This window comes from Staurois parvus, unplaced genomic scaffold (assembly GCF_062004578.1).
Source record: "Staurois parvus isolate SC_StPar_1 unplaced genomic scaffold, SC_StPar_1.0 ptg000381l, whole genome shotgun sequence".
Classification (NCBI taxonomy): Eukaryota; Metazoa; Chordata; class Amphibia; order Anura; family Ranidae; genus Staurois; species Staurois parvus.
In genome coordinates this window covers 1229677-1251133 of record NW_028318177.1, presented here as the reverse complement: position 1 = coordinate 1251133, position 21457 = coordinate 1229677, and the positions used below count along the sequence as shown (strand labels likewise).

Genomic DNA, 21457 nt, shown 5'->3' with positions numbered 1-21457 from the left:
TACTGACCCCGGGCCCTCGGGCAGTGCCCGAATGCCTAAATGGTCAGTCCGCCTCTGGTAAGGGCAGATGATTCATATAGCATTTACTTCCTGGAATCCATCTACCCTTAGCTCAGGCATTGGCTGAGCTGAGAACCTTACCTCCCCTACTAAAGACTGTTGGTATTATGAAATAATTTGCCTAGGAATGGAAACCAGGAAGAAATGTTATAAAAAATGTTTAAACAAGTAAATGGTGGAATAGACTCCCTCAAGAGTTGGTTCTGGCCAGCTCAGTGGATTGTTTAAAAAAAAAAAAAAAAAAAAAGGCCTGGATTCTTTCCTAGATACACAGAATATAACTGGATACTAACATTTATAGGTAAAGTTTATAGGTAAAGTTTATAGGTAAAGTTTATCCAGGGACTATCAGATTGCCTCTTGAGGGATCAGGAAGGATTTTTTTCCCCTACAGGAGCAAATTGGAACATGCTGGGTTTGCCTTTTCTGGATCAACTGTGGGTGTAGGATAACTTTTTTTTCTTTTTAATGGTTGAACTGGATGGACTTTTGTCTTTTTTCAGCCAGATTAGTAAATAGGATATACGGTACTTTCATATCTGTTTACTGATGTTAGCAGCATAAGGATTAAAAATAGTCCATGTTGATTGAAAGAGTGAAGTTCCACTTTGCTCTGGATGCCTGAAGACCCTTGTGCCAAACCCTAAAGGACATAAGCCTTTATGCTGTCAAGTATCCCTTTACAATATTGCTCTCACGTTACTCAATTAAAGCTAGTTACAATAGTACAATTCACATGAAAACTTCTTATATTAGTATAAATTACCATGTAAGTCATCTACTGGAACAGTGTTTGTTATCATGTCCGACAGGAGATAAAACTAACATTTGTGCTTGACCTTGGCTCCGGCAAAATCCAAAACTGACAATAATTATGTTTAGTCTCGTTTCAATATTACTTACAGTATGAAAAGTATTCAGCCATGTAAGATTCTGTTTCATGGAAATGTGAAACAAAGTTGCTTTGTCTTCATAGTTCATCATTTTAGAAACAACCATGAGGGTTGTGCATTGTCTGACAGCCCCAATGCAAATTATTTCCAGCTTAATGTGATTTTTTTTCCACGTAGCTTTTTTTTTGCTCCTTTTATTAGTGATGGACACCAGATCATTGTGGTTATTGCCATCTCAATGAATGAACTGACGATACGTAAGAACAGCTTTCACAAAAGACCTCTTCTTCTATGACACATGCTTTAGCTTTACAATGTATTTATAGATTTAGATTTTTGCTTCCTTTTATTCAGATCTTGATTTAAACTGATAGAAAAGCTCCTACACTACCCAGAAGTGACTGTGGCTGTAATAGCAGGGCGCTTTAGATTAGTATTTCTCATTCCTTTTTCCACTCACAGCACCCTTTAAAGTGGTCGTAAAGGACTTTTTTTTTTTTTTTTTTTTTAAATTTACAAATATCTCTATATTTACCTGCTCTGTGCAATGGAATTGCACAGAGCAGCCCGAAACCTCCTCTTCTTGGACCCCCGCTGGTGCTCCTGGCTTCTCATCTGTGTCCAGTGCCCCCAAGGGAAGCTGGCTCCCATAGGGGCACTTGCGTGTGCACACACTGGAGCCCCACTGCTGTGTGTCTATTAACACAGACAGCGGGACTCGGGCCCCGCCCCCATGCTCCCTCATTACTGGCTTTGATTGACAGCACTGGAAGCCAATTGCACCTGCTGCCTCAGCAAAAGCCTGTGAGACCCGGAAGTGAGGGGAGAGAGGAGCTGCAGACGTGCACAGCGCTGGATCGAATGAGGGCTCAGGTAAGTAGAAGGGGGTGAGGGGCCAAAACCGATGCCTAAATATTTTTTACCTTAATGCATGGAATGCATTAAAGTCAAAAATGTTTAGACGTTAGAACCACTTTAAATGCACGCATGACATGAGGCCCCCCATCATGTCAGAAGTCTCCCCACCGCATACCCCAGTGATACAGACCCAAAAATCACACAGTCCCTCTATTATAGAGACCCCCAATTTTTTGCTCCAGCAGCGCAGCAGAGGGCAGGAGGTGGAGGAGGTCTGGAGGAGTTCCGTCTTCTTCTGAAAGCTGAGGACGGCCCTGCATGTCGCATTCCTTGGATCAAAGTTATGTTTTGTATGGTGCAGGCAAGCTGGGCACCATCACCATAGGACCAAATGACACCGAGCATGCTGGCCGCCTTAGAGTGCCACCAGTTGTTGTGGTGTTGGTGGCTGGCCCGCCCACACCATGGCAACTCATGAGGCTGATCCAGGACAGGGCAAACTGGCTTCCATGCTCAGGGCACCCCGGGGGAACCCAGACAGGACTCTAGGGTGCTAAAGTGAGAAACACTGCTTCAGCTGAAGGTGCTGGCACATTATATTTCAAGCTGTTTTTTTTTTTAACGATATATAGATATTTTATAGATAGATCTTTTTTATGACATTAAAAAGAGATTTCACACGTAGTGTGAATAAAGCTGCCCACAGATTTGAGAAGAGTGATCAGAAGCACAGGCATGATCTGACTACTCTGAGACACCACAATCAGCCATAGGTCCATAAACAAGAGCTTTCTGGCCCAGCCAAGTATTCCTGTTTATGTGAATAGGGAGGGGAAGAAACAACAGTTTTGGCAGATTCTGTCACTTATCTCATAGGGGTCGTTTCGTAAAAGTAGGCATTAAGCTTTGGTTTTACCTTTTCCTGCAACTGCCCACCTAACCAAAGCAATACAGCTGCTTAGGGCTGTGCCCATCCCGCAGAAAGGATAAACAGCAGGTTGCATTCAGCATGTGGTACCACCGCCAAACAAGATCCTTGCAAGTGAATGGGGCTGCACCAGGACTGCCCCGCAACCATGTGTAATGCACGCAGTTGTGGAGCAGTGTTTTGGCATTTTGAGGCCTCATGCACACAGGCTGTTTTTGCAGTCGCTTTTAGCAGTGTCAGGCATTTTTTACAGCTTCCAAATGCCCCTCTATGTTATCCTATGAGTCCATGCACACATAGACTTTTAGAAGCTTTTAATAGCAGGGGCTTTTGGGAGCTGTAAAAAAAATAAATGGAAAAAATAAGAACACTGCCAGTGCATCCAAACGCAGCAGTATTTTGGCAAAAAAAATGCTTGATGAATCTAGATGTGTCTAAACACGTATAAATGCACATAAACATGTGTTACCCTCGGTTCACTTCTGTGCAGGTGGTGCCACTGCGGGACCAAATGCCTGCAGCTGCACTACCCACACAGGTGGGTGCCATTCACTCTAACGGCACGCCGCCCGCACTGGAAATTGCAACTGTATTAGGAATCTCAGTTCCCGTGCAGGCTGCGATTTCCAAAGTAGTGCAGGGACATCTTCCCTGCGTGTCCCAGGGCATGGGAGTCCATTCATATGAATGAGGTCTCATGCCCATGCAAATCACGGCCCGCACAAACGCACAGATTTGAACCAGGGCTTAATGCTAGGCGTGTTTAGTGCGTGAGCATTAATGCATTTCAATGGCCAGAAAAAAATATTAGTCTGGTCCATTAAATGAATTAAAGCCCAAAAAACTGATGCCTGTAAACGCGCTAAATGCTTGCGAAAGCATTAGACACTTTTACAAGCGTCAGGTGTTTTTTTTCTGCCAAGAGGCATCATTAAAATGTTCTGTGTGCATGGGGCCTGAATGTCAAAAGCAGGCAGTGAGGTGGTGTTATATTGATTTACTAAAGGCAAATAGACTGTGCACTTTGCAAGCTTATAAATGAGGTTAAGCTTCACTTTGTGGTTGAACTAGATGGACTTGTGTCTTTTTTCAGCCAACTTTGCAAAGATCACCCAATCACATGCAAGGAAAAAAAATGAATTTTTGCTCGCACATGAGTGGATGATGGAAGTCAGCAGCGCTTCTGTTCATTTACTAATCTCTGGAGCAACTGCACTTTGCAAGTGCACCATCTATTTGCCTTTAGTAAATCAGCCCCATTGCCTCTTTACTGCCTGTCAAAGCACTCTCATGTCCATAGCCACGCATGTGAATGAGCCCAAAGGGAAACCAACCTGCCTGTTTAACTAGACCAGCAGATCAAAAACGTCACAAATATAGGATCATTTCTATGGAGTGTTTGACCGGCTGGCTAGCTATTTCCAACCAAAGGAGTCACTAGTCTTCATCGGATGACAATGGCCTGATCTGGCATCCATCATCTCATTGGTACTGGTAGCATTAGCCAACCTAAAAATCGCACGCTCCGGAATCGGCACACTGCAGGAACTTGGAGAGAGCGAATGTATTATAAATCCACAGACCGCTAATAAACACCACACATGCCAGATCCGAGAATGGGAGTAAACGATAACCTGTTACCGTTCACCGAGCATCCCTGATCCCCTCCGTCACGGCGCAGCTTCGCAAGAGTAGCTTGTTGCTGTTATCAATATGACACATTATGTGATTGCTGGTAGTAAACAAAAACCCTCCCCCTCCTGATATCTTCCTCTTATTCTGTTACAGAAGATCCAGTAACTATGGAAACAGAACTCTCCATAGACTCCCTACTCCCCGCAGAGCTCCGCTTCCTCATAAACAAGCCTCATGCAATGATACTCCAAATGGGAAATATACGATTCAGAACAAGCGATGTGATACTCAGCATTCCTCAATTCTCCCCAAGAAGAGGAGCAATGGACTTTGTGTACATTTCTATAAAGTATGATCCACACTGATGCCATTCAGATGTGACCTGTGTCGCCCCAAAATCGCATGACAATGGAAATAACATTGCTTCCAATGGTGCCCGTTCACATCAATGCAGCTCAGCTGCGATGAGACTTTGGGAAAGGGTCCTGTGCTACTTTGATGCAATTGACAGTGCAAACTGACCCCATAGAACACGGATGTCAAACTGGTGGTCCTCCAGCTGTTGCCAAACTACAAGTCCCATGAGGCCTTGCAAGATTGACAGTTACAAGCATGACTCCCAAAGGCAGAAGCATGATGGGACTTGTAGTTTCGCAACAGTTGGAGGGCCGCCAGTTTGACACCCCTGCCATAGAATATACAAAACACATCCAAAGCACAACCAAAGTTGCACTGCAAATCCTGTCAAACGTGCATCACAGTAATGCCAACCGTGCCTAAGGTCCCTTTCACACGTGCGGACCGATGGGGCCCACCTGTCTGTTTTTTAGGCAGACCTGATCGGTCCATCCATAGACTTCTATGGACTGACACCCACCAGCATCTGATCCAATCCTGTACGCCAAAAATAGATGGATGGGGATCCATTCCCCATTCGTCCAGTGGATCAGTGGATCGTGTGGCAGTGTTACCTGCCTGGGGAGTGGAAGATCAGGTAAGTAGAACTGTTCCTCCTCTGCCTTAGACAACACAAGCAATTAACCCTCGCCCTGACAGCTCAGCCCCACTGCAAGGAATCATTTTTGGCCTGGAGTAAGGCTTTAATTAGTGGATGTGTATGGAGGATATAATTTCAGGTTACTTTAAAATGGAACAAAGTTTTCATGATGTACGAATTTATTAGCAGACCCAATCATCGTCAAAAAAGATATTTACTGTCAACGGTTTAAAAAAAATATTCAAATAGGAATTGTCTGTGTAGCCTTGTCACCTATTCCTACGGTCATCTCCAGGACATCTCCCATCCTCTGGAACTCCTTACCTCAATTTGTGCAGCTACCCCCCTGCTCTGTCCACCTTTAAACGAGCCCTGAAAACTCATCTCCTCAGGAAGACCTATTCCTCCCTCCACCCAATGAATTGAACATTCATTTTCTTCATCAGCTATCTGTATCGCCTGACCCCCCCATTAGATTGTAAGCTCTCAAAATCAGAGCCCATTGTTCTCTCGTAACGACTTGTACTGCGATTGTAGTTTCTACATTTATTTTCAACAGCACTGTGCAAACTGTTGGACTTTTTATTATACAGGATTCATAAAGTGCCGTGACACTCCACTAGATTGTTCTTATGTCGGATACTTTTATAAATGAAACACATTAGCTCTTCCATGTTGCAGTTGTCTGCCCTGATAATTACATGAGAACTAAAACAATCTAATATCTAGTAACAGAATTGCAAAATCCTTGATCATCATTATTACCGGGAAGTTTAGTATCGCAAGATCTTGAAAGCCGTAACTCAATCATCTGAATATAAATAAGTAACTAAATGGCCCATCCCTGCCCATACACCCCCTCCCCATATGACACTTAAGCCTTTTCAAGGCGCAATAATTAGCATTTCCAACCATTAGAAGTGTGTTTCTACTTATGGGAATTCCCAGTGGGAAATCTTGCAACCTGACCGATTCCTTCCTGATTCTTCCCTCTTTTCACTGAGAAGAGGAAAGGAAGGAAAGGATGGACCTTCAGTCCATCGGGTGTGTTAAAGGGTAGTCTCAATGTATGTAGGAATGTAGCCACCCTCTCTTGCTCGCTCCTGAGATGGACAATGAGATGTGTAGTGAGCATAGATAACTGTCCATGACCACCGCTAACATGCATTGCTCATACCAAAAAAATGGAAGCAAGGGGGAAAAGGAGAGGTTCACAAGCTCATGAAGGATATTGCAAGGAGGCAGAAAAGCACAGTAAGAAGCAATGTCATGAAAAACTGAAAAATAGAATACAGGGTAGTGATGCCCCGATATATCAGCCGTCGAAAATTAGAAAATCGGCCGAAAATAAGAGTCATCGGCTTTTTACCAGTAGAAAAAAAGAAAGTGCCGATAATGGCTTGGCTATTTTTGCGTGTTTTTTTTTTCTTTTAATTACTGTGCAGCATATTTACGTTTTTTACATTTATATACAGTATTCGTTCATTTTATTTTCTGACCAATTTTTGTGTGTTACTTTTAATAAAACTTATTTTACGTTACTGGATTTTACTTTTTAAATTTAGAAAAATTAAAAAGTCGTATACATATATATATATATATATATATATATATATATATATATATAAAATATATATTTTTTTAAAAACTGTCCATTTTGGTTTTCGGCCACACACATCCTGAATTTTCGGGGGTTTAGGGGTACTCTTCTCACCAATCTCAAATTTAGGGGTATTCTTCCCACCAACCTCCAATTTAGGGGTATTCTTCCCACCAACCTCCAATTTAGGAGTTTTCTTCCCATCAACCTCAAATTTAAGGGGTTTTCTTCCCACCAACCTCCAATTTAGGTGTTTTCTTCCCTCCAAACTCCAATTTAGGGGAATTCTTCCCATCAACCTTCCATTTAGGGGAATTCTGCCCATGAACCTTCAATTTAGGGGTATTAGTCCCATCAACCTTCCATTTAGGGGAATTCTGCCCATGAACCTTCAATTTAGGGGTATTTGTCCCAGCAACCTCCAATTTAGGGGTATTCTTCACACCAACCTCCAATTTAGGGGTTTTCGTCCCATCAACCTCAAATTTAAGGGGTTTCCTTCCCACCAACCTCCAATTTAGGGGTTTTCTACCCACCAAACTCCAATTTAGGGGTATTCTTCCCATCAACCTTCAATTTAGGTGTATTCTTCCTGTTGACCCCAAATAAATTGGTTTTAGCAGGGGTTCATTGAGATCTGAAGGGGTATTCTGTGGTAAAAAGGTAGAGAAAATCCGGTATAGACTACTCCGTAAACAAAATATCAGATTCTTGTTTCTTCAACAAAAGATTGATAAAATAATGTATAATTCTTGAATTACAAAAGCCATACATGCCGGCAGAACAGCAAGTATAGAAAATCCCTTATGTTGTATGCATAATCCTTGTATGCATTCAGGACAGCTTGTTCAATGTGTTTTGACTAATCGCAGGGAACATTTAGGCAATTTTTACCACAATGGGAAAACAGACAACCATAATTTATCAGAACATGAACTGTATTTACTTAAGTCTGCTGCATTAACCTTACATCCTGCCTGTTGTGTGCATCCGGCTTCATGGATCTCCACTCAGCGGCAAATAGGAGAGCAGCTTTCCAAAGGCCAAAAAACAGGAAATTTGATGACATTGTTCAGTGAGCACACGTCAGCAAAGAGTCATACATAGTGGAAATAGCTTCCTCGCAGCCCAGGACGAGTGGTACAGGACTACAGGAATCCCCGACTGTCTGCAATGGTTTAGACATATACCTTGTCTATGGAAATCACTCCACAGATCTCGTTTCTAAGCAAATGAAATCTTCCAACTAAAAAAAAAAAAAATCTGAATAATCCAACATGACACATGATTTCATTTTGCTATTCTTCATCACATACATTATTCATTTTTGTCAATACATTTTTTATAAAGAATCAAAATGCTGAACTTTGCAGAGAAGGCATTGAACTGTATACAATTTGTCACAAATAGGATTTCACACTTCACTACAACAAACATTGATCGATCGTGTCATTGCAGGATCGAAATCTGCCACTGTGGCCCTGTCGCCGATCATGGGTTTATAACCAGCTGGAGTGTACAGGAATTCAGCCACAGCAATTCAAATGCTTGACAAGAACATTCATTCTCTATAATTTGAAAAATGATCAAAACGTGAGTTGTACAACACAGCCCCATCAAATTGGCCATAGGCTATGCAAGTTTTTGTTTTTGTTCCATGGGTGACCCTGTCACCAGACAAGATCATTTTTGGCAAAATAGCGGCCAAAGGCCATTAATTGGACATGATCATGCGCTATAGATAATCATGCTCTGTAGTCCTCAATACAGACACAATACGATGAGTATCTAAATAGGTACAACCGGGGCGGACTGACAACTCATGGGGCCCTTTGGCAATAGGGGATCATGGGGCCCCTGTGCCCTCGCCCATACCAAAAAAAGCCTATGAAAAAAAAAAATGAAAAGTACCTGGGGCATCTCATGGGGCCCCCTACTGACCCCCGGCCATCGGGCAGTGCCCGAGTGCTCGAATGGTCAGTCCGCCCCTGGGTACAACCTTTAGGTCCAGTTCACACTTGAGCATTTTGTAGTTTGTAGCTCAAAGCTCACAAACGCTCAACAAGCCAAAACATATTGTTTTCAATAGCCCTTGTTCCCATCTGAGCGGCCTGTCGCTTGTAGCAAAACACGTTGCTCAGAAAAGTACACAAGATACTTTTCAGGCAGAATTGAGCATTTTACAATGGAAATGTGCGACATGAGCTTTATTTCAAGTGTTTTGTTACACGTTTTCTGCTCAAACAGCAGCTCTCGGCCCAGTTTTCAGTGGCACTCCATACCTTTTAGTTGAAAAATGCCTGACAAAAGCTGCAAAAAATGTGCAATTCTGCAAAAAAAAAAAAATGTTCAAAAACGTTTGAAAAAAAAAAAAACGGTTGAAAATGTGACGCTTAGGTGTGAATGTAGCCTTCGGGCTCGTTTACACTTGACTTTCTTTCTAACTCTTGCCAAACGCCCTTATAGCGTTTGACAGACGTTAGGGAAGCGTTTTTAATGCTCCTCAACTCCCTATGCATTGAGGCGTTTGATAGGCGTTTGCCAAGCGTTAAAACCGCCTATAATGAAGTTAAATGGTATCAACACTCCGCAACCGCTTCACAAACGCCTGCCAGGTGTTTGAGGAGAGGCATCATAGACTTGAATGGGAGGCTTCAACTCCTCCTGACTCGACATGAGGCGTCAGTTTTGCCACGTCGATAACGCTTCAGTGTGAACAGCACTGTGTGCTGCCATTTGCAGAATTTTCATAGGCGTTTGAGAAGCATTAAAAATGCTTCCCAAACGCCTCTCTAATGCCTGCTGACAAAGCTAGTGTGAACGTAGCCTTAAATTGTTTCTAGCAAATATTTAAAATTCTGATACCTATGCCTGTACGTCTATGTGCGCTGTCGCTGCCTGTCACCTCTCCCTTCACACACCAGGTGCAGTAGAGCTGCAATGGTCCGCTAGTCCCACCACAAGACAAGGAAAAATGCTTTTTCTCTGGCTTGGTGGTGTGCACTGAAAAAAAAGGACTCTATGCACGTTTTTAAGTGCAGCATAGTGCGAGCCAATTCACCGCACCGTGCCGCAGCCAAAAGAACTTAATGAAATGTCACTATGTGACATTTCAATAAAGTTCATTTAAAAAAAATTTAAAAAGTGAGCAGTGCAATGTGATCAGCTCATCAGCACTGCTGTCATCCCGCCACATACCAACTGCTCCAGGTGTGAGTGGATCTTAAAGTAACACTAAACTCTGGCCTAAAAATATTCAAATATCTATTCTCACCTCAGAAAAGTCCCTTCTATTGCTCTTAGCCTCTTCCAAATTTTTTTTTTTTTTTTGTTGCTGTGATCTGACTTCCTGTTAGAGGGTGGCTATGTTTGTTCTCCATGATTCCACTGTATGTAGTGTAACACCCTGCTATTATTCAGACTACAGGGTGTTAAAAGAGACACAAGGTGGCCCAACTCCACAACTCTGCCGCCCAGCTACATTACTAACCTGGTCCCAAAATATCAAACCGCTCTTATCGGTCCTCCCAAGGCCTCCTGCTCTCTATTTCCTGTGTCACCTCCTCCCATTCTCGCCTCCAGGACTTCTTCCAAGCTTCTCCCATCCTATGGAACTCCCTACCCCAATCTATCTAACTATCCTCTTATAGATTGTAAGCTCCAAGGAGCAGGGCCCTCCTATCCCTCTTGTACTGAACTGTATTGTTGATGTATTGTCTCTTGTTATATTGTATAGCGCTGAGCAAACTGTTGGCACTATATAAATCCTGTAAAATAATAATAATAACTATCTCCTAATCTATCGACCCTTAGACGATCCCTGAAAACCGTTCTCTTCAAAGAAGCCTATCCTGCATCTAACTAATACACTGTGTTTACTTTCTCCATCAGCTCATCCCCCACAGCTCTTTCCTTTTAGTATCACTTGATCCTCCCTGTTAGATTGTAAGCTCTCAGGATCAGGGCCCTCTGTTTCCTCTTGTACCAATTTGTATTGTAACTGTGATGTCTGCCTTCATTTTGTAAAGTGCTGCGCAAACTGTTGGCGCTATATAAATCCTGTATCATAATAATAATTTTGTAGACGGAACTGCAGGACTTTGTTAGAAGGCTGCTAATTGGGGGACTACATTTCCCAGAAGAGCTGGCGTGTGGGTTGAGGCATATAAATGCAGAAGCCCAGTACAGAGGGGGGAAGGGAGCTGGAAGGAAGTTGTGAGAAGAGAGCTGTGCGGAATGCCGGAGGACCGGACCAGGCCACAGAGAGAGAGCAGACAAAGAGGGGGGAACAGCAGACTGCTGCTATTGCCAAAGAATCTGGAGAACTACCCTATTGGCTGGTGACCCGGAGTGCTGCAATCAGGAACGAAGCCTACAGGAGGTACAATGGAACTGCTGGGGGCCCCCCATCTACAGTGAAACCACCGGTGACTTGGATGATGCCACAGATTGTGTGAGAGAGTCCCAATCTCCAGCCACTTAAGTTGTTACTGACATTCTCTTGCATCAGCCATTCTGTATACAGTTACGGACATTGTTCAACAGTTACACAAGTGAAGGCCTAGTCCATCCGGCCTATTAGCAAAACACATCTCCAGCATAATCCTGTCATCGGATCCTGCTGTAGTGTTTGCCCCCTGTGGGCCAAGCCACACCACTGCAATTAGTTCACATCCATCAAGGGACACCAATCACTGTTGCCATTTGCTACTGAGGCTTAGAGAGGACTTAACTCTTTGTCAATAAGTGCTTTTTCCTCCCCTTTAAACCTCTTGCTTAAAATCTGCATCTCATTTGGTGCCTTAAAGGGCACGGCATAAGTTAAATACCACTTTAAAGGATTTCAGCAAGCAAGGCACTATCTATTTGAGAAACGTCCGCCTGTTGCAACCAAGGAAATCTGAATTCTTGTAGTGCACCAACTGGGCCCCAACAAGCGCCCAGAAGATCTCTCACTGCAATTTAAAGAACATTAGTCTTCCCAATTAATGAGCTCTTCCTTACCTCAGACTTGAACAGGGGCGGACTGACCATTCGAGCACTCGGGCACTGCCCGAGGGCCCAGGGTCAGTAGGGGCCCCATCAAATGCCCCTGGTACCTTTTTATAAGCTTTTTTGAGTGTGCTTTGAGTGTGGGCAAGGACACAGGGGCCCCATGATCCCCTATTGCCCGGGGGCCCCATGAGTTGTCAGTCCTCCTCTGGACTTGAACCTCGTCATCAGCCTCTGAGGGCCCAAAGTGAGCCAGCCTTACTCTTTATTAGTTTTGCTTTGCTCACTGGGGACATAAACATCTCAGAGTTGAGGCCTTTGGTTGAATTCTGAATTGCACGCCGTCCAGAACTGACTGAGATTTTTTTCTGTATGCGCGCTGACCTTTTCTTGAAGTTACTAAGCGTGATAAATGTTATTATCCGCACATCTATAATTGTGTGCTGCTTTACTGTGCTCACACTGAACTCTAATATAAACAAAGTATCAGTTCACCTTTACTCGTATGTGAGTCTATTTTCTGGTAATATTGAGAGTGTTTACTCTGGCCAGAAGTGCATGGTGGTGTCAGCAGGGATTGAGCTTTCAGAGTGCGGGCAAGAGTGACAGGGAGCAAGTGTACAATTCAAACGCACACGTTCCTGCGTTAAAAATGTGTGTATAAGTGGGAGCTGCAGCGACCATCGGCTGGAACTGAACAGAATCAGCAAGGGAGAATGTCACCAGCACACCGAGGATCACCAATATGGGTCCAAAAGTTTTAATGAATGATCACATAGTTACAGCAAGGCAAAGATTCAGAGTCTCGCAGGACCCCTTTATCAGGTATGTGACCACATGCCTGATGAAGGGGTCCTGCAAGAGTGACAGGGAGTCCCAAAAATAATTCAGTGACCCTTGCGGAGGTAGTGCTAGAATGGGAATGTAGCCACCTTCTCTTGCTCGCTCTCAAGATGGACCATGGACTATGGGATGTGTAGGGTGCATAGCACATGACTACAATTAATATGCACTGCACGCTCCAATCAAACAAAAGAGAGGAGGAAAGGGAGAGGACATTACAAAGCGGCAAATACACTAAGAAACGATTCTAGGAGTATGGATTATTTTAGAGAATAGGGATTTTTTTTGTGTCAGTCTAAATATTTTGCAGCTTTACTGGGAGTTAGGGCTCATGTACACGGGGCGTATGGAAAATTCTTCTGACCGCTGGAAACTGACTGCTAAAAAACGTCAGTTTAGCCGCGTTTGCGTTTAGAAGCGTTTTTAAAAGATAACCTCAGGAGACCCTCCCAAATGCCCAGAATGCACTGAAAACCAGTAAATAATTACCTATTTCAGACATTTTGAGAGAAATAGAGAGAGCAGAAACAGAGAGAGCAGTATGTGTTGAGATGACCTGTCTTTTCTGGTTGTATTCACTATGGATCCCATCATAATGCAGCACATTCTACCATTTGAATACACAGAAAATGCTTTGCATGCATTTTTGAAGAAAAAAGGCTCTAGACAGCATCTGGATATGGACCTGTCAAAAAAATGTGTCTAAAAGCAAACGCATGTAAACGTGGTTAACTGTGTTTACAAGCGCTTGATGTTTGTGAATGCCAGTAAAAATCTAATCCTGAATGCAATTTTGGTGCGTTCAAAAAAACAACTTGTAAACTCAATTGCCTGTAAACGACTATGCATACATAGACACATAGGAAAACATAAAGGAGAGTTCAGGGGCTGCTGAAAAAAAAACCGCTCAGCAGCTCCTGAATGTCAGTTTAGCAGCTGCAGTGTGCATGAGCCCTTAAAAAGAGATCCAGATGTGCTGAATATATACATACAGTATGTACATGCAGATATAGCTCTCCTGTATCACTAGTCATTCACTTGCAGCCCTCCTGGTCATCTTTCCTGACCAGCCTCATCCATTGCCAGCTGATGTGAGCCGTGTTTATGTTTCCTACACACCATAGCAACAATCCAGACGGATCCCGGCAGCTCCGGACAAATAAATCAATGTAAATTGCAACTTAGTAATAGGAAGAGAGAAGACAGAACAATGTGCTTTGACAAATGACCCTGAAATGGGTTTTAATATCTTTTATTTATATATTCGTTACTTTTACAATTTTCCGCTCTGACATCTGAGTTGCAGAAACTGGGCAAATTCAAATTTTGTTTAGGACGGAGAGCACTCAAGTGCAGCTTTTAAAGAGCTAAATAAAAGTATCTAAGCTGCATCTATGAGTACATAATCATAGGAGATGGATTCTATTTTAAGGCCCACTATAAACACAGATTCCTCATTACCAGCACTGCTAAAAGTCCATGGAAAGACTGAAAATGGAGCATAAATAGTAAAAGTGCCCTGTCTACAATGGAAAGGTCCTCCTTTGCAAAAGCATCTGTCATACACCCGAGGTCCGCCATTCTACAGGTACTAGTGATCAGCTTCAAATAATGTGAAAAGCAATCTGCAAAGTCACTACTTACTGAAAAATAAATAATCAAAGAACCAAAAACAGAAACAAAAGTTGCCAGTTAAAAAAAAAACAGAATTAAAAGTTGCCAGTTAAAAAAACAAAAAACAAAAACAGAATTAAAAGTTGCTAGTTAAAAAACAAAACAAAAACAGAATTAAAAGTTGCTAGCTAAAAAAAACAAAAACAGAATTAAAAGTTGCCAGTTAAAAAAAAACAAAAACAGAATTAAAAGTTGCTAGTTAAAAAATAACAAAAACAGAACTAAATGTTGCCAGTTAAAAAAAAACCAAAAAGAATTAAAAGTTGCTAGCTAAAAAAACCAAACAGAATTAAAAGTTGCTAGTTAAAAAAAAAACAAAAACAGAATTAAAAGTTGTCAGTTAAAAAAAAAACACTGTCAAAGTGACTTCACAATAAAGCTCCATGCACACTAGCTTAGCGTTTAGAAATGTTTACATAGGTTAGCGGTTTAGTATTGATTTTACAGTACAAGTAGAAAAAAAAAGCTGTTGTGAGGGTTTTGCCAGCATTTAGGAGCATTTAGCATTTTTTTCTGCCAGAAACGCGCTCCTAAGAACTCTATAAAACAATTTATTTTCAGCTCCTAAATGCTGAAGCTTGAAAAACGCTGATAGCCAAAAGTAGTGTGCATGGACACTTCTTTAGCTTCTAGCAGCTGAAAAAAAATGCTGATAACAGCTTCTATCAGCTTAAAAAACCGTTAGTGTCCATGGAGCCTACATAGTGTAGAGTGATAATAAAGTCTTGTTTTGTTTGTTTTTTTAAACAACTAACATGTCATACTTACCTACTCTGTGCAGTGGTTTTCCACAGAGCAGCCCTGATCCTCCTGTTGGCGCTCCTGCAACTTGCTATTGGGGCACCCAAGCAGGAGCGCTCCCGAGCCGCAGCTCTGCGTGTCCATTCACACACAAAGCCGTGCCTCAGCCCTGCCCCCTCCCTCTCCTGATTGGCTCCTGCTGTTGCCTCAGCCAATCAGGTGTGAGAGTCCATGAAGAACCGAGGTTCTTGTGCACATTGCTGGATCAGAATGGGGCTCAGGTAAGTGCTGAGGGGGAGTGGGGGCTGCTACACACAAAAGGAGTTTTACGTTTACGCATACAATGCACGAAGGTAAAAAACCTTGAGCCTTTACAAGCACTTTAAAGTGTGCCAAAGTAATATCAATAAATGCCCAAAACAAATATCTTAAAATCCATGAAACACAAAGTGCTGCTGATCACTACCTGTGACAAGCGAGAAGATGATCCTCTTGTAAAAAATGAAAGGTACAATAAAAAAAAAAAAAAAAAAATGTAACCCACCAAACTATTATTTATTTGCATACAAAAACCGGCATGAGAAATATCCCTCACATCCTTCACATAAGTGAATGTACATGCTTAGTGCTGCCACACACACATATACATAATAAAAACTTCAGACAGTCCACACATCATGGCTCTGCTAGAATCGGGTCATTTTATTCTACATTCCTTACAAAGCAACATCTAAACAAACCAGCGGAGTAATTGGGCACCCTGACCCTTGATGGAGAGCCCATTAGGTGTTCCAATTAGTCTGCTGTGTCCACAGCACACCATGGCTAGGTCTCAATAGAACAATCAAGTTCAGCAGAAGCGTAATTAAAGAAAGACAGGCACATATTAGAATGTAAGCCCTGGGTTCACACTGATGCCGTGCGGAATTCGCAGCGTTTTCTGTGCAAATTCCACACCGCATCAGAATCGCACCCTGTTCATGCGAACCGTTGCGGGTGTGTGTGTTAACCACTTCAAGTCCGGACACTTTCACCCCCTTCCTGTTCAGGCCAATTTTCAGCTTTCAGCGCTATCACACTTTGAATGATAATTGCGCGGTCATGCAACACTGTACCCATATGAATTTTTTAGCATTTTTTTGAGACAGATAAAACTTTATTTTGGTGAAAAGTCCAAAAATGTTGAAAAAAAAAGTATTTTTCTTATAAAATTTTGCAAATAAATAATCTTTCTTTATAAATATTGACCAAAATGTATTCAGCTATCTTTTTAGTAAAAAAAAATAATAAAAATAACCCAAATGAGTTTATAACCAAAAATTATAAATTTTTCATTTTTATATATTATTTTTTTTTACATACTGTCACCCTAGCAGTACAGTGTCACCATAGTGACACTGTACTACTTGTGGGGGGGTGATGAAGATTTTTTTTTTTTCTTTTTTTACACCGATTGCTTTTACACACATATAGGCTGTAAAAGCAATCATTTCTCCTTCTCTCTGGCTGCATCCATTGAGAAATACTGTGAGAGCTGTGACTGGTCACAGCTTGTCACATGGTACAAGGCTGACTATCCGTGATCATTCACAGATTTCACAAGTAGTAAACAATGATGTCAGGAAGTGACATCTTGTTTACTACTATTCAAGTGATCACTGATTGGCCAATTGGCTCACACAGAGGTTCCGTACAGCGATCTGAGTTTCGCTGTGTCCAGAGGGCAGCAATCGCGTGCCGCGCGCTCCCAAGGAGTGCGCACAGGCAATGGATGCGGGGGGACATTAAGAAATGTCCAAAAAAAGTGTCCTGCACATTTTTGGTGCGGTGCAATTTGAGCCATACAAAATGTATGGCTCCAATCACACCACACACAAATCTGATTTGGAGGAGTATTAAAAACTGGTAAATGAATGAAAGAGGTAAAAGATAATAATCATAAAACAAGTATCACAGTAAATGAGTGCTAAGGCTAATAAAAATAAATGGCATTAAACACACCAAAAAAAAAAAATATATATATAAAAGCCATATATATATATATGATAAAATAAATAAAGTTAATGATCATAAAAAGTCCTGATGAATGATAACCATAAAACGTCCTGATCAAAAATGGCCTTTAGGTACCGTAAAAACTCATAAAATTAATGCTTATAGCTGGTTAAAAATACAACCTGGTATTTAAAGACCAATAACCATAAAAGATGTATAAAAATATTAAGTCCATCTGAGAACAACGTATAAAAGGGTACATTTTCAACCTATGTACCTATATAAATATGTACATCAGCATGATGGCCTCCTATCAAAAAGCATTACTCTTTATTTGATGATGTACGACAGCGAGGGTGAGCAGTAACCCAGAAGAACCAATCAGCTTTCACCTTCCATCAATATTTTGCCATTAGGGCAATGAGACGAGTTTGCTGAGTCATGGCCCTGGATTAGTACACTTGGCCTAGTGTTCTTTGCCTGGATGTCTGCTACTATGAACAGGAGAGAGTTGATTTTTGACTGCTGAGTCTGTGACCTGCTTAGGAAAGTCTCAGGAGAATCTGTCCTCGGGGTGAACACTTTACGTCATACAACAGCTCGTGCAGTTCTTTAACTCCGGTTCAACCTGAGCATTTTTGACATTACCAGGCAACAAAGAGACGTGCAGCATATTACTCATTCAATGGACCATAGCCTTTATGATGGCTTGGCAGAATGTAGTAAAACTTGGCCTGAACATTACATGCTTCCAGAAAAAAAAAGATAATTAGTGACTCAGAGTGCAAGAAAGAGTTCACACCAATTACATGGCTTTTGCTGTTTCCCTCACTCACTCGGCCTTAGTTGGGCGTGAGCAATGGAGTACTGCAGCGGTTTTGCCATTATGTCTTGTTAAATGAACGTCAAGCAGCAAGCTGTCATCAAATTGCCATAATTGCTAACACTGAGCAGCAACTGTTTGCCAAATCCAGCCTTTGGATTTCCGCTCCATTTAGAACACTAAGACTGTATGAGGCAATTGTGCCCTAAGAAGTGAAGGTATATCCTCTGTAGGGGCAATGCTGCTTCTGCATCCTGTGTCCTTACAAGAATGATCACAACCGTCTCTTAGATTAAAAAATGTACCTACAATGAAAACATATTATGATAATACATTGAAAGCATGGAGAGACTAAAGTTGACCTTAGACTTTGAAGGATGTTAGGTCAATTAGATCTTTGTTAGGTTATACCTATATATCCCTCTAAAGCATTTAACAGGTAAAATTGCCCAAAGTTAACCTTAACCTAATGAATTATGATCTCTTCTTTATATCTTCCGCTAAATTTAATTAATTTCTTTTTTGTCTATCCTATTATGCCTAGATGATATTTGATGCCCATTATATCCTCTACACCTGTTTTGGACGTGTAGGCCAATTAAGATCTTTGCTAGGTTATTTCCTCCTAGCTCCATGAGCTTTCACATCCAGGGTGAGCCATTGAGTCCCATATATATATATATATATATATATATATATATATATAAATGGTTAGCACTTCTGCCTGGCAGTACTAGGGTCGCTGGTTTGAATCCCAGCCACGGCTCCACCTGCCTGGAGTTTGCATGTTCTCCCTGTGCCTGCGTGGGTTTTCTCCAGGTACTCCGGTTTCCTCCCACACTCCAAAGACATGCTGGTAGGTTCATTGGATCTTGTCTAAATTGTCCCTAGTATGTGTATGTATGAATATAAGTTAGGGATCTTAGATTGTACACCCCTTGAGGGTTAAAGACTGATGTGAATGTACAATATATACATTATACCCTGTTCCAAATTATTATGCAAATTATATTTTTCTCATTTACCTAAATAATTGATGTAAATAACAGGCAGCATAATTCTCATGTTATCAACTATTAAGAGTACAATTCAAATTTTATTGAACAAACCTTCTAATAACAGTATTTTTTTAAAACATAAAACACTTCCAATGCACTGTTCCAAATTATTACGCACAGTAAGTTTCAAAACACTTTATAGGTTGTAAAGAACTGAAAATTGTAATTTGTTGTGTTTGCAGCATATTTACTGAAATCAAAAGCTATTTCAAGCTTTTAACAACATTTTAACGTTTTAAACATTTTAACAGGTCACGTTACATTGTAACATAGGACCCCTTATTTGATAGCAGCTTCACAAGTCTTGCATCCATTGAACTTGTGAGTTTTTGGACAGTTTCTGCTTGAATTTGTTTGCAAGATGTCAGAATAGCCTCCCAGAGCTGCTGTTTGGATGTAAACTGCCTCCCACCCTTATAGATCTTTTGCTTGAGGATGCTCCAAAGGTTCTCAATAGGATTGAGGTCAGGGGAGGATGGAGGTCACAGCATGACTTTCTCTCCTTTTATCCCCATAGCAGCCATTGATACAGAGGTATTCTTTGCAGCATGAGATGGTGAATTGTCATGCATGAAGATGATTTTATTACGGAAAACATAGTTCTTCCTTCTGTACCAGGGAAGAAAGTGGTCAGTCATAAACTCCACATACTTTGCAGAGGTCATCTTTACACCTTCGGGGCCCCTAAAGGGGCCGACCAGCTCTGTTCCCATGATTCCGGCCCAAAACATGACTCCACCACCGCATTGCTGACGTCGCAGCCTTGTTGGAACAGGGTGGCCGTCCACCAACCATCCACTACTCTATCCATCTGGACCATCCAGGGTTGCATGGCACTCATCAGTGAACAGGACTGTTTGAAAATGAGTCTTCATGTATTTTTCTGCCCAATGCAGCCGTTTCTGCTTGTGAGCATTGGTTAGTGGTGGCCAAATAGAAGGTTTATGCACAGTTGCAAGAGTCTAGAGGACTCTACACCTTGATGTCCGTGGGACTCCAGAGGCACCAGCAGCTTCAAATATCTGTTTGCTACTATGTAATGGTATTTTAGCAGCTGCTCTCTTGATCCGATGCATGGATCTGGCAGAAATCTTCCTCAATGTGCCTTTATCTGCACGAACCCGTCTGTGCTCTGAATCAGCCACAAATCTCTTAATAGTGCGATGATCACGCTTAAGTTTTCGGGAAATATCTCATGTTTTCATACCTCGTCCAAGGCATTGAACTATTTCACTCTTTTCGGCAGCAGAGAGATCCTTTTTCTTCCCCATATTGCTTGAAAATGGTGCTCTGCTTAATAATGTGGAACACCGTCCTTTAGCAATTTTTCCTTAAATTGGGCTCACTGGCCAATCTAATTATCACAAGTGTTCGAGATTGTTTTCAGTGATCAAAAGAGCCCTGAGACACAATGCCATCCATGAGTTAAACTGAAAAACAAAATATTTAATCTTTGTGACACTTAAATAGAATTTGCATAATAATTTGGAACACGGTGTATATATGTAAAGCGCTGCGTAAATTGACGGCGCTATATAAGTACCTGAAATAAAAAAAATATATATGTATATCTTTGATTAAATACTTTGTATTGGATATATTAAAGTTGTTTGGTAATTGTATAATTTTCCTTTGATATACCTTTAGATTGCCTCGGCGGCTGAAATGTCTTAAAAAAAATCTCCCCTGAATAAGCCCGTGAGGGCGAAACACGTAGGGAGTAACTACAACTGCATAACCAAGTTTGAATCTGTTTTACTCATAGTGCTGAAATTGTTTTTATGTTTCTGTATTTGTTCCTTTTTTGTTGTGTTTTTTTACAAAAATACGAAGTAAAAATTATATAACTTTTTAATATGTTTGGTATTCATGTTCATGCACCCTGAAAGTCCCATCTTCTCTATTGAATATTTGCAATTTTAAGGGATGTGGTGCAATAATCACATCTGGGCGCCCGCTCGCCACTTCACTGTTACTTTGAAGGATGTGTGCCCGCTTAGATCTGCTGATCATGCAATTGATGTCAATGGCAGTGGAAGTGCAGCAATGAAGCTGACAGCCTTGGTTTACCATGCGGGAAAAGAAGCACTAAGAATGTGATCTATCAGTCCTCTTCACAATGGCTAGATATGTATGAGAACGCCTACAGATATAAGATAATCACTTAATCTGGATGACAAAGGACTGTCTTCTCATAACTGTGGGTACCTTAACTCCTTGGGGCCAGCCGCACGCATATATGCGGCCTCTTGGCAGGTGGGCTTTAACAGCACATATGTGTACCTAAAGGTAAATAGACCTGCGCTGAGAGCGCGCTCCTGACACAGTTACTGGTGGCTACCGGAAAGCTCCTGTTGTCT

General features: G+C 41.6%; 1 protein-coding gene across 2 annotated transcripts in view; it reads right to left on the bottom strand.

The window, feature by feature from the left end:
- The window catches only part of PDE8A (phosphodiesterase 8A), a 413353-nt gene that overhangs the window by 116804 nt on the left and 275092 nt on the right, over nucleotides 1–21457 (bottom strand). The window lies entirely within an intron of this gene.